Genomic DNA, 10,886 nt, shown 5'->3' with positions numbered 1-10,886 from the left:
TGATATTAAATCCTGAAATAAGTGAATGGAAGAACTCCCCATTCGAACTGAGATTGACCAACCATGCAGAATTCTTTGAAGACATAACAAAGCCACTAAACAAAGATAATACAGTAGATGTAATATAACTAGATTTCCAAAATGCCTTTGATAGGGTACTACATAATACACTAATGAATAAGGTCAGAGTATGGAGAGTGAGGGAACAATTAGCAAAATGAATAACTCGCTGGCTGAAAGCCAAAAAGCAGACAGTAGGGCTAAAAGGTAGCTATTCAGAGTGACAAAAGGTGCAAAGTGGGCTCCCACAAAAATTAGTGCTGGAACCATTGTTGTTCACAATTTATATTAACAATTTAGACTTTGGAATCAAAAACACAATTTATAAATTTGTAGATGACAGCAAATTGGAATAGTCAAAACCGAGGAGGACTGCAACAAATTACAAAAAAAAATTAATAAACTTGCAGAATGGGCATAAAATAGGCAAATGAATTACAACATAAAAGAATGTGAACTGTTATATTTTAGTAAGAAAAATAAGGAAACCGTATATTCTTTGGAAAATAATAAGCAAAGGGATCTGAGAATACAAATATACAAATTAATAAAAGGAGTTACTCAGAGCAAATAAAGCCATAACAAAAGCAAACCAACCTAGGGTTTATTTTTAGAGGCACTGAAAAGAGTGTAAAAAGGATTTACAAGGATAGTACCAGAAATACAAGGTTATACCCATCAGGACAGATGAAAAGAGAAGGCTGAGAAGTGACCTAATTGAGGTCTTTAACGTTATGAAAAGTTATGATAAAGTAGACTCAGAGAGAGTGTTTCCACTTGTGGAGAAGAGCAAAACTAGAAGCCATCAATATAAGATAGTCAGCAAGAAATCTAATAGGGAATTCAGAACAAACGAAAGGACGATGGGAATGTGGAACTTGCTACCACAGGGCGTAGTTGTGGTGAATAGTATTGATGCATCTAAGAGGAACCCAGATAAGATATGAGAGAGAAAGGAATAGAGTTAAGTTGATAGAGTTAGGTGACCAAGGATGGGAAAAGGCTCGATTGGAGCATAAACAGCAGTATGGACTGGTTGGGCTGACTGGTCTTTTTCTGTGCTACATATTCAGTGTAATTCAATGTAATTTTATGTAACATGGCTACAGTGACCTACAAAAGATGCGTTTCTGAGTTCTGCCTGGGAGCCCGCCTACTTATGGCACGTATCAGGAAATTGCAACAGTGCTGCTCTTAATTTTCCATCCGTTAAGTTCCCGGGCAGCATGAGGCACTTTCCTGAGGTACACAGCTGGAGGGTGCTGGACTAATTTCTGGCACTTCCAGTGCATTCCCACCAAAAGTACAGTGGGAGTGTGTTGGAAGGGCCACAGATTTTAAGCCTCATTGTCAATTGTCATACTTACCTAAAATAAAAGCAAAATACTGCGGATGCTGGAAATCTGAAACAAAAACAAGAAATGCTGGATTCACTCAGCAGGTCTGGCAGCATCTGTGGAAAGAGAAGCAGAGTTAACGTTTCGGGTCAGTGACCCTTCTTCGGTCATACTTACCTGTTAGGGGAGGAATATTGATCTTTAAGGTTGTGCTCCCAGGTTGAGACTCACTCATTGCACTTAAGGTGTGTTGACGTTTGCGATGTCCCCAAATGCGGGATACTCAACTGTAAAATTTATGGTAGTGGGGGACTGCGTTCGCGCTCATTGGCGGCACAGTGGCGCAGTGGTTAGCACTGCAGCCTCACAGCTCCAGAGACCCGGGTTCGATTCTGGGTACTGCCTGTGCGGAGTTTGCAAGTTCTCCCTGTGCCCGCGTGGGTTTTTGCCGGGTGCTCCGGTTTCCTCCCACAGCCAAAGACTTGCAGGTGATAGGTAAATTGGCTGTTGTAAATTGCCCCTAGTGTAGGTAGGTGGTATGGGAATACTGGTAGGGTTAGTATAAATGGGTGGTTGTTGGTCGGCACAGACTCGGTGAGCCGAAGGGCCTGTTTCAGTGCTGTATCTCTAAAATAAAAAAAAATAAAAAAATAAAATTGCCCCAAACAAATTATAATATGAATCCAAGGTTTAAAAACAGCTCAAAAGCTTGGGAATTTTGAAGCCTACTTAACTGAGTAGCAACTGGGTGCAGAGAATGCTGCCAAATACTATTGGAGTATTAATCTTCCAGATGGCAGACCAAGTAAAGCAAGTTGCAATTAGTTTCAATTTGTCTGACAGAGAAAAGACATTTTCCACATTTTTCGATATTGTTATTGAAGGATAAATATTCAAGTTAAAGGACTTGGCCTAAGAGGACAGGAAAGAACTTTTGTTGTTGAGATGACAAGTCCTGAAAGTTACTTTTTTTTATTTATATATCGCATTTCTTTTGACATGCAGGCCCCCACCTGCCAAGAATGAGGCATATTACTTTCGCCACGTGGACATTAAATATCAGATTGTTGTTGGGAAGAAGAAAAGGCCTGTTACAAGGACTGCCAGATCTTGGCTGGAAAAAAATTTACGCACTAACAGACATTGAAGGCAGGGAAGTGCATTCCATTCCCTGCTAAGATGATACAATACACAGAGCCAAGATGTGGTCAGACCAGTTAGTCACATGACTAACCTGCTTGGCAACCTGGGGGGTTTCTGAATTGTACAATTTGAACTGAGAGCCTGCAGAAAGCAGAATGCTCCTGGACTGAAGAAGACCTCCTGTCTGTCTGCCTGCTCCCATCTCTTTCTCACGGAACCCCAAATCCACTGAAGACACATGAACCCCAAGAGAGAAAAGTCTCCTACAGCGAACAAAGTTTGAGAAGAATACTGGACCCCAACGAAAAGCAATCAAGGACACTACAGTGAGCTCGAAGAACTGTAACACAAAAACACTCCTCAGATATATTGCCTCAAACTTTTCCACTTTATTTCTTCTGTTTTCTTTCTTTCTCTATCTGCATGTGTGTATCACATATGCATGCTAGCGTGGGTGCTTTGTGCATCCATAGGCGTCAACCGAACTAGAGTTTAAGTTTAAGTTTAATAAATTTATATCTTGCTTCTTTAAACCTAAGAAGACCTGTTTGTGCTGGTTTCTTTGCCTTATAATTGGAAAGTGGTGAACAAGGATTCACCAAGAGGGAACTAAAAACACGATGTGTTTAAAACTAAACTCTGTTACAGTAAGACCAGGTGAAGACTGAAAGGTAACCCTAGACCTCCTTCGCACCTAGTCATAACACTTTAATTATGCATAACCAGGAGCATGATCTTCACTTATTTCTTCACTGTGTCATCGCCTATCATGCTGCTTGAGAATGAAATTGGCAATGGCATGCAGACAATTCATTAGAAGATGTAAATTCAAACTTACACATGCAAGGGCCATCATTTTTGACCATATTGTGCTCCTAAACATAATGTCATTTCTTTGGTGCAGCAAACACAATGAATTTGATTTTGAGTGCCCTCGGCTGGCACTAATGTGGTCAGTAGCCCTACTGTCACATTTACACCAGTGACGCCGCTGGCTCCATCTTAATAGGGGTCAACTGCCAGGTATCCAAAGTGCCCACCTAATTCAGGGAATAAGACCATTTTAACATGAAAATCTAAGTCCTATTACGTAAATAGGACTCAATTGCCATTTTAAGTAGGAACTGGTTTAGACTCCAATGAGATCCATGGAAGAGAAGAGGCCTTGTGAAAGTATGTGTTGCATTACTATGGAGGGCTCTGCACAGTCAAAAACATATATCTGGGTAATACTCGCCCCTGGACCCCCACCCTCCATGATCTCGATCCTGACCTCACCACAACTTACCTTGCTGGAGGTAGCTCTGGCTGATTTCAATGTTGAACCAGGTGAGCTGCTTTGGGATGCCTGTTTGGCACCTGCAGTTTGCTTGACAATTTTAAAGGAGGCTGTCACCACAAAATGACAGGGGCCTTTTCACCGCTGGAATAGGCAGCAAATCTATGTGGCCTGTTGATGGGCCCCAAAATTCAAATAAACCCCAATATTCATTCCAATACTGAATCTGAACAGAAAGAATTACAATTCTTTGTCTCAGTGGACATTACCTTCCACAAAAGAAGATTGATAGCATCTTTACATGATTTAGCCAATGGCAACTAACTGGCCACCTGTGAACAGGAAGTGCCTTCATTAAAAGTAAAATACTGTGGATGCTGGAAATCTGAAATAAAAATGGGAAGTGCTGGAAATACTCAGCAGGTCTGGCAGCATCTGTGGAGGGTCTTCAGAAGGTAAGGTTTCAGGGCTGTGATCTTTCATCAGAACTTCTGATCTCTGATTTCTGATGAAAGGTCACAGACCTGAAACGTTAACTCTGTTCCTCTCTCCACAGATGCTGCCAGACCTGCTGAGTAGTTCCAGCACTTTCTGTTTTTATTTAACGCTCTTCATGAGCAGGAAATTTAAAACCAGTCTTCCTACTTTTCAGCTTCAGGACTGTAAGGTGACCTCCTGTGTTAGATGCCACACTGCTGTAGTAATGAACTCTGTTATTGTTGTCTATAATGTCCTTGAAGGAATACTTCCCTGCTATCGGGTGAGGAAAAGAAATGCCCTCAGCACTCTTTCCTGCCTGAGGATATGTTGACATTTTTTGAGCCACAGTCACTCCATCAGCTTTGGACAATGTGCCAATAATATGTACACAGTCATCACCTTGGTAATAATGTGAGTTAACTGTAGATCATCTATGGGGAAATTTGCAAAATTGCTCAGTTTAAATTTACAAGATGGAGAGCTATTATTAGCCTTTATGTATTTCACAAGAAGGGTTACTGATAAGCCCAGGAAATGAATTATTTCCATTGTGTGACATTAATTTTAGCATTTAAATTTTGCTACAAATTCATTTGAGTGACGAAACTCACAGGGTGGTAATAAATTTTGGCGCACATGTTTAAGCCCCAAGTTTTGGTTTCAGTTCCACTTCTCAGACTCCCTTAATTTCTTATCACTAATGTACATTGAAGAAGTAAGGGCAAATGCATTGGCACATTAGAGATAACTTCTGGGAAGGAGAAACACCTTTCTACTGATCACAATCTTACCGAAGACCACTACAATTGTTACCTGAGCCTTTAATAGAAAAATAAGTCCTGTTACCTTCGTTGGAACTGGCTTATCACAAATCTTGTAATGAACTGAATGCACTTTTTCCCACTGCAGTAGAGGTATTAGCAACATAATGAAAAGGTCATTTGGCAAAATAAAAACATCAAAGTAACACCACCTGCAGCTGCTTCATTCTGTGGTCTGCATTACATTGATGATGACAAATAATGACCTGAAATCATGTGGAGACATAAATGAGTGAACATTGCTCCTGGCACTGGTATTTCCAGTATTAATAGCAGTGAGTTGTGTTCTTGGTCAGGTGCCAGTGGCCTCGGGCATCACTTTCTGCAGAAGTTGTTGTAGAAGAAACAAACCCTGTTGCCATTTCTCCTATCCTTTCATTGAACTGTTTCCAATCACCAGGATGCCTTTGGAACAGTCTAGAGTTCATTCAAAGTATCCTACGGCTTCTAAGAGAAAATTGCTTTCTAGTTTAAGTACTAATCGAAATCACAGACTTGAGGCTTTGTTTTGAGAAGCTGATAGTCTTTACTACTACTCGAAGAAATAAATCCTTAGATAGATTAAGATCTCAGATTTGTACTGAGCATCATTAGCATTCATAAACTTCAGGGGGAATTTTAAATTTTTGACCAGTTGGGAATGGAGGGGCTTGGTCGCAAACCGGGAATTTGGGATTTCCCTGCATGCTTCACAACTTTTTACAGTGTATGTGTGGCATCACTGAGAATCTTGGATTCTGGTCAAGTAGAGAATCACTGGAGAAGAGACCACAGCCTAAAGCCTGGCTACCTTACCCGAACCCGACCAAACCCGACTACATGTGTCGGGTTTGGGTGGGGTTGGGTCTATAGCCTGTGTCCAGCATTCAGGCTCGGGTCAGGTCGGGTTCGAGTTGGCTGTGGTCAGGTTTTGTTTTGTTTTGTTTTTTTATCTATGTTTTGAAGCATTTTTTTTCTGTACTAATAACATTTTTGATATTTTTGGGTCGGGTCGGGCATGAAAAAAAATGGAAGAACTCGGGCCCTGATCAGGTTCAGGTTGGCTGTGGTTGGGTCGGGCCCAGGTCGGATTTTAATTTTATACCTGAGCCAGGCTTTACCACAGGCCAGTTAGGTCTGAACTCTGACCCAAGATTAGGGGAGGTCCTGTCCTGATAGGAGTGGTTCGACCCCTGAACTCTAGGAAGGGGTATGTTCAATTGCCAAGATCTGGCATCCCTGTAGTTGCCGGGCTCCAGAGTTAAATATAAAATGGTGCATAAATATGAGGTACAGAGCTTCATTATTATATTTAAATTGCCAACCTACCTCTTGGGAGTGGGTTGGTCTCCCACCCCAATCCCCCTACACCAACCATTCTGCCTCCATTAAAGCCAAAAGTGGGCGGGTTGAAGGCAGGTTGGGGGTCGGGTTCAAATTTTTGACATTTAACCTCCCACCCGACCCTAACCCACAAGTTTTCTGGGATTAAAATTTCTTCTTTCATATCTTAATCTGAATCTGGCAGTATGTTAATGGAGCAGCAAAATGGAGCCGAGTCACTGAAATATATCTGCTCCTGCCTTCCCTTTGATAGCGAACTTACAGAATTCAGAATGAAGAAAATCTTCATCACGAATAAAAAGTAAATACTGAGTCTTAAATTAGTAGTGTTCAGATGCGTATTTCATCATGGTATAAAACCATGGTAGCTTCCAACTGCCCAACTCCCGCTTTTTTAGCAACAGTCCCTTTGCAAAAAAAGCAGTAGGTGGGCAGCTGGAAGCAGCTCAGTAGGCTTTACCATTTTTTTTGGAAACTCCTTTCTCATCCAGTGATTTTTAAATTGGGTTAAAAAATATGTGCAAGCATCAACTTACTGCGGTAGAAATTCATCTTGGGATGAACACAGCAGGAGGTATCATATCAGCTGCATATTATACGTCCTGCCTGAGGAGCTGAGGAACCGACGGCTGATACTATATCACTCATTCTGCTCTGCTGTACAAAATTGAAATTCTACCCCGAAATGTGCATCTACAAGAGCATTCATGTGCAGCTTACACATGCAGCATCAATAGGCAAACCTGGATTCTTCATTCCCAGCCACCCAGTTTGTTGATGTAATTGGGCAGCTGATGATGGAAAAGGGTAGGAATTCTTTTCCACTGGAACTTTATTCACCTTGTGTTACTTTCTGGAGGGTGGGGGCCAACAATTTTAGAAACACCTACAGCAAACAGGCAAGCGCTTGATTTAAATATTAATCTGGAGGCAGGAACTGTTTACATATCATTCTCTAATGTTCTGCATGCAGGATGTCGGACGTAAATCACATTGTTTAAAATGATTACTCAGGTTTGCTGGACAATGATAACTATATGGAATGACCATTGATAGGAACCAGTAATTTTAAGGTAAGCGTATTTGTTAACTCATTTTCTTTTCAGGACATTGTTTTTATCCTGCTGGTTCTCACATTCATATTTAGCTGGACTTAAGTATTGTGGCACAATAAAAAAAAAATAACACAAAAATAGGGAGAGTGTTTAACTTAAAAGAGGAGTATTAGTGACTCGAGGAGGCCATAGACAGATTAGTATCTTATGGTTAGATATCCGATAAAATTTAATGCAGTGTCTGTGAGGTGATACATTTTAGAAGAAAGAATGATAGGAAATATAACGCCAAATGGTAAAACTTTAAAAGGAGTACAGGAACAAAGATATGTTAGAATTCAGATGCACAAATCTGTAAAAGTTGTGAAAAAAATAGGGTATGGATTTCTAAGTTTTATAAATAGGGGCATCAGAATACAAAAACAAAGAGGTAATGAAAAATCTATACCGGGGTATCTAACCTTTTCGCATGCAGGGCCACATTACTATTTTGTGTTACATAGGGGACTGGTGAGACAATTTTGGAAAGATAAAGTCGTTCAAAATTTATCTTATAATTAATCAAAACAAATGTGCATTTTTTGTGAAGAAGCTTTAAATGAGAAGACTAATTTATTAACTTACTTTCTCTTCACTAAGTTGGACACTGATTTGGTGAGATACCTGGCATTTCTTTGCTTGCACAAGTAGTCAATGTTTGCCTGCACACTTCTTGCAGTGATTCTGCATAGATGTCAATCTGTCAGGAGTGATCTTGATCACTCTCTCTCCTGCTCACTTTCTCTGTCTATCTCTCTCTCTGTCTCTCTTTCCCTGTGTCCCCCCTCTCTGCCCCCCTCTTTATCTCTCTGTCCCCCCTCTCTGTCTGTCCCACATCTCTCTCTCTCTCTCTGTCCCCCCTCTCTCTCTGCCCCCTTTCTCTCTCTCTCTGCCCCTTCTCTCGCTCTCTGTCCCCTTCTCGCTCTCTCTGTCCCTTCTATCTCTCTCTCATTCTCTTTGTTCCCCTCTCTCTCTGACAGTTGCAGAGAATGGGAACGCTCAGCAGATGGTTGATCAGTTTTTTAAAAATTTGCGCTGTAAGTTTCACAGCTGGCAGCTGCTGACATCGGGAACAGTGGTTTCCCAACTTCGGACAGAGTTTGGGGTTTTTTAAAAACATGCTGGAAAACCCTGAATCTGCCTGAAGTTTGAAAACCACTATTCCTGATGTCAGCAACTGTCAGCTGTGAAACTGTCAGCACAAATGTTTTAAAAAGGCAGTCTGAAAGAAGAAGACAAAGGGAAATTTCTCATCTCCAGTCACAGAGCCCTGGCGAGGATGAGGGATGGTCCTGGATACAGTTTACATCCGTGGGCCAGATGGAAACCTTTGGTGGGCCGGATTCTGGCCCGTGGGCCGTATGTTGGACAACCCTGATCTATACAGATCAATGGTTTGGCTGCAGTTAGAATATTATGAACAGTTTTGAGCACTCTACCATAATTTCATTAAATGATGCCAGAGATGACTTGCTTTAGCTATGATTGGGACAAGAGAAAACTGAGGTTATTTACACTCGAGAGAAAAGGTTTAGAAAACATCTAATATTCATGTTAAAAATTATGAGTGCTTCTGAAAAGTTAGGTAAGAAATTTCTCTACCTTTCAGTGAGTCAGTGACTAAAGGGCATAAAAATGACAGGGAATTCAAATGGTTTAAATTATTTTTGGATGAAAGGTTATTCAAACATGAAATATTCTATATGTCAGTGTCAGCTACTGGGTTTTTTCAGGTAATTTTGTTATCCAAACAAAACCTTTGCAAAGACTGAAATTTACATTAAAAAAAGCAATCATTATATCTCCTACCAACATTTGTATTCCCAATAATAATTCCAACATGCCTTTAAGTTGCCACATCTCTTTAAATTTCCCTTTAAGAGTTGCTTACACATGATATTTTACTCATGGGAAGCAGCCAGCTCCAGGCCGAAACTATGTGAATTTAGTTGACTGCTAAATTAGGCAGGGTCAGCACAATGACAGTGGCAGGTTATTATTATGCACCATCTCAGTAAAAAATATAGTATGAGAGCAGAAAGTGCCGGATATACTCAGCAGGTCTGGCAGCATCTGTGTAGAGGGAAACAGAGTTAACGTTTCAGGTCTGTGACCCTTCTTCAGAATTCTATATGAGGCCAGGCCTTCCAGGCGTCGAGGTGAAGATCTGACAAAATTTTGATCCGAATTCAGTTTATTTTCGAAATTATCAACAGGAAATGTTGCTGAGATGAATTTCTTATTATTTGTTTACTGCCTACCTCCCAATCTGTCAATCACATCATTATACTGCATACTGGAAGAAAAAAATATAAGGCTTGAAATTGCTGTTAGAACATTAATGCATTAATGTTTTGCATGGCCATATGACAATCACCAAATAGGTGAAAGCTTCTATTAAAATAGCGTGTAAAGGAATGTTTTTTGAACGCATTTAGCATTTGTTCACTAATGGGCTAATTTTGACTTTGGATGATAATGTAAAACGATCACTTTTGATTCAGCAGCCTGCTATATATCTCACTCAATTTTCATTTCTACTGAAGTCAATGGAAACTAAAATTGGGACATGTATATAATGAGTCGCTGAATCAACAGTGCCTGTTCTATACTATTGTCCAAAGTCAAAATTACACCTGTGTTGTGGACAATGATCTTTAGTGTATAAATAAAAGAGCAAACTTGAGGGTGATTTTCAATTCCAGCATATATTGGGCAGGCAGTGTGTGGGGCATTCACAGTACTTGCCCAAAGGAATCAGTGTGAATCTTGAGCCATTTCCATGATCGGGCCTCATTTATATTAATTCAGTGAGCTGCCAATGTGAAGCGTGTCCCTTGTGCCAAAGCTGGCTGATCTGGGACTGGGAAATCCAGCAGGACAGCCAAGCTTAAAGGGGTGAGTGAAAGAGCCTGCAGTGATATTTTACTGAGGAGGGTTGTAAGTAATGGAAGAGAAACAAAACACCAGTTTGTACCAGTAGGCAAAATGTTTGTGCGACATAAAGCGGAAGTGGATTAAATATGAAATCCTTAAAGGTTGAAAATCCATAAGCGAATGCAGTAAAAATGAGTGCAAATCTGCTTCCACCTTTCCTTGATGGCAGCTAATGATCCCTTCAATATACAGTCAAACTGTTTGGCTCTCGCCATTAACCACCCATGTATGGTGGATGGGAGCAGGGACTGATGGGCAGATAATGGCGTTGGTAGTCATAACTATGCTATTTGACTCTGATTAACATATATTCATGAGGCCTCCACTTGTTTCCAGCAGGAGCTCCGCTACCAGTATCAAAGTCCTCATGAAAGTCGGAACTATATATGTTATTTTGTTTCTGCTGCTGCAA

The 10,886-nt window shown here is 40.6% G+C and overlaps 1 non-coding gene across 1 annotated transcript; it reads left to right on the top strand.

Moving 5' to 3' along the window:
* The first annotated feature begins 1,566 nt into the window (after positions 1 to 1,566).
* On the top strand, positions 1,567 to 1,728 carry LOC137371638 (U1 spliceosomal RNA). Its single transcript, XR_010975262.1, has one exon. It is a non-coding gene; the product is annotated as a U1 spliceosomal RNA (small nuclear RNA).
* The last annotated feature ends 9,158 nt before the right edge of the window (positions 1,729 to 10,886 follow it).

Source organism: Heterodontus francisci, chromosome 6 (genome assembly GCF_036365525.1).
Source record: "Heterodontus francisci isolate sHetFra1 chromosome 6, sHetFra1.hap1, whole genome shotgun sequence".
Classification (NCBI taxonomy): Eukaryota; Metazoa; Chordata; class Chondrichthyes; order Heterodontiformes; family Heterodontidae; genus Heterodontus; species Heterodontus francisci.
This window is presented reverse-complemented; position numbering and strand designations above follow the sequence as displayed.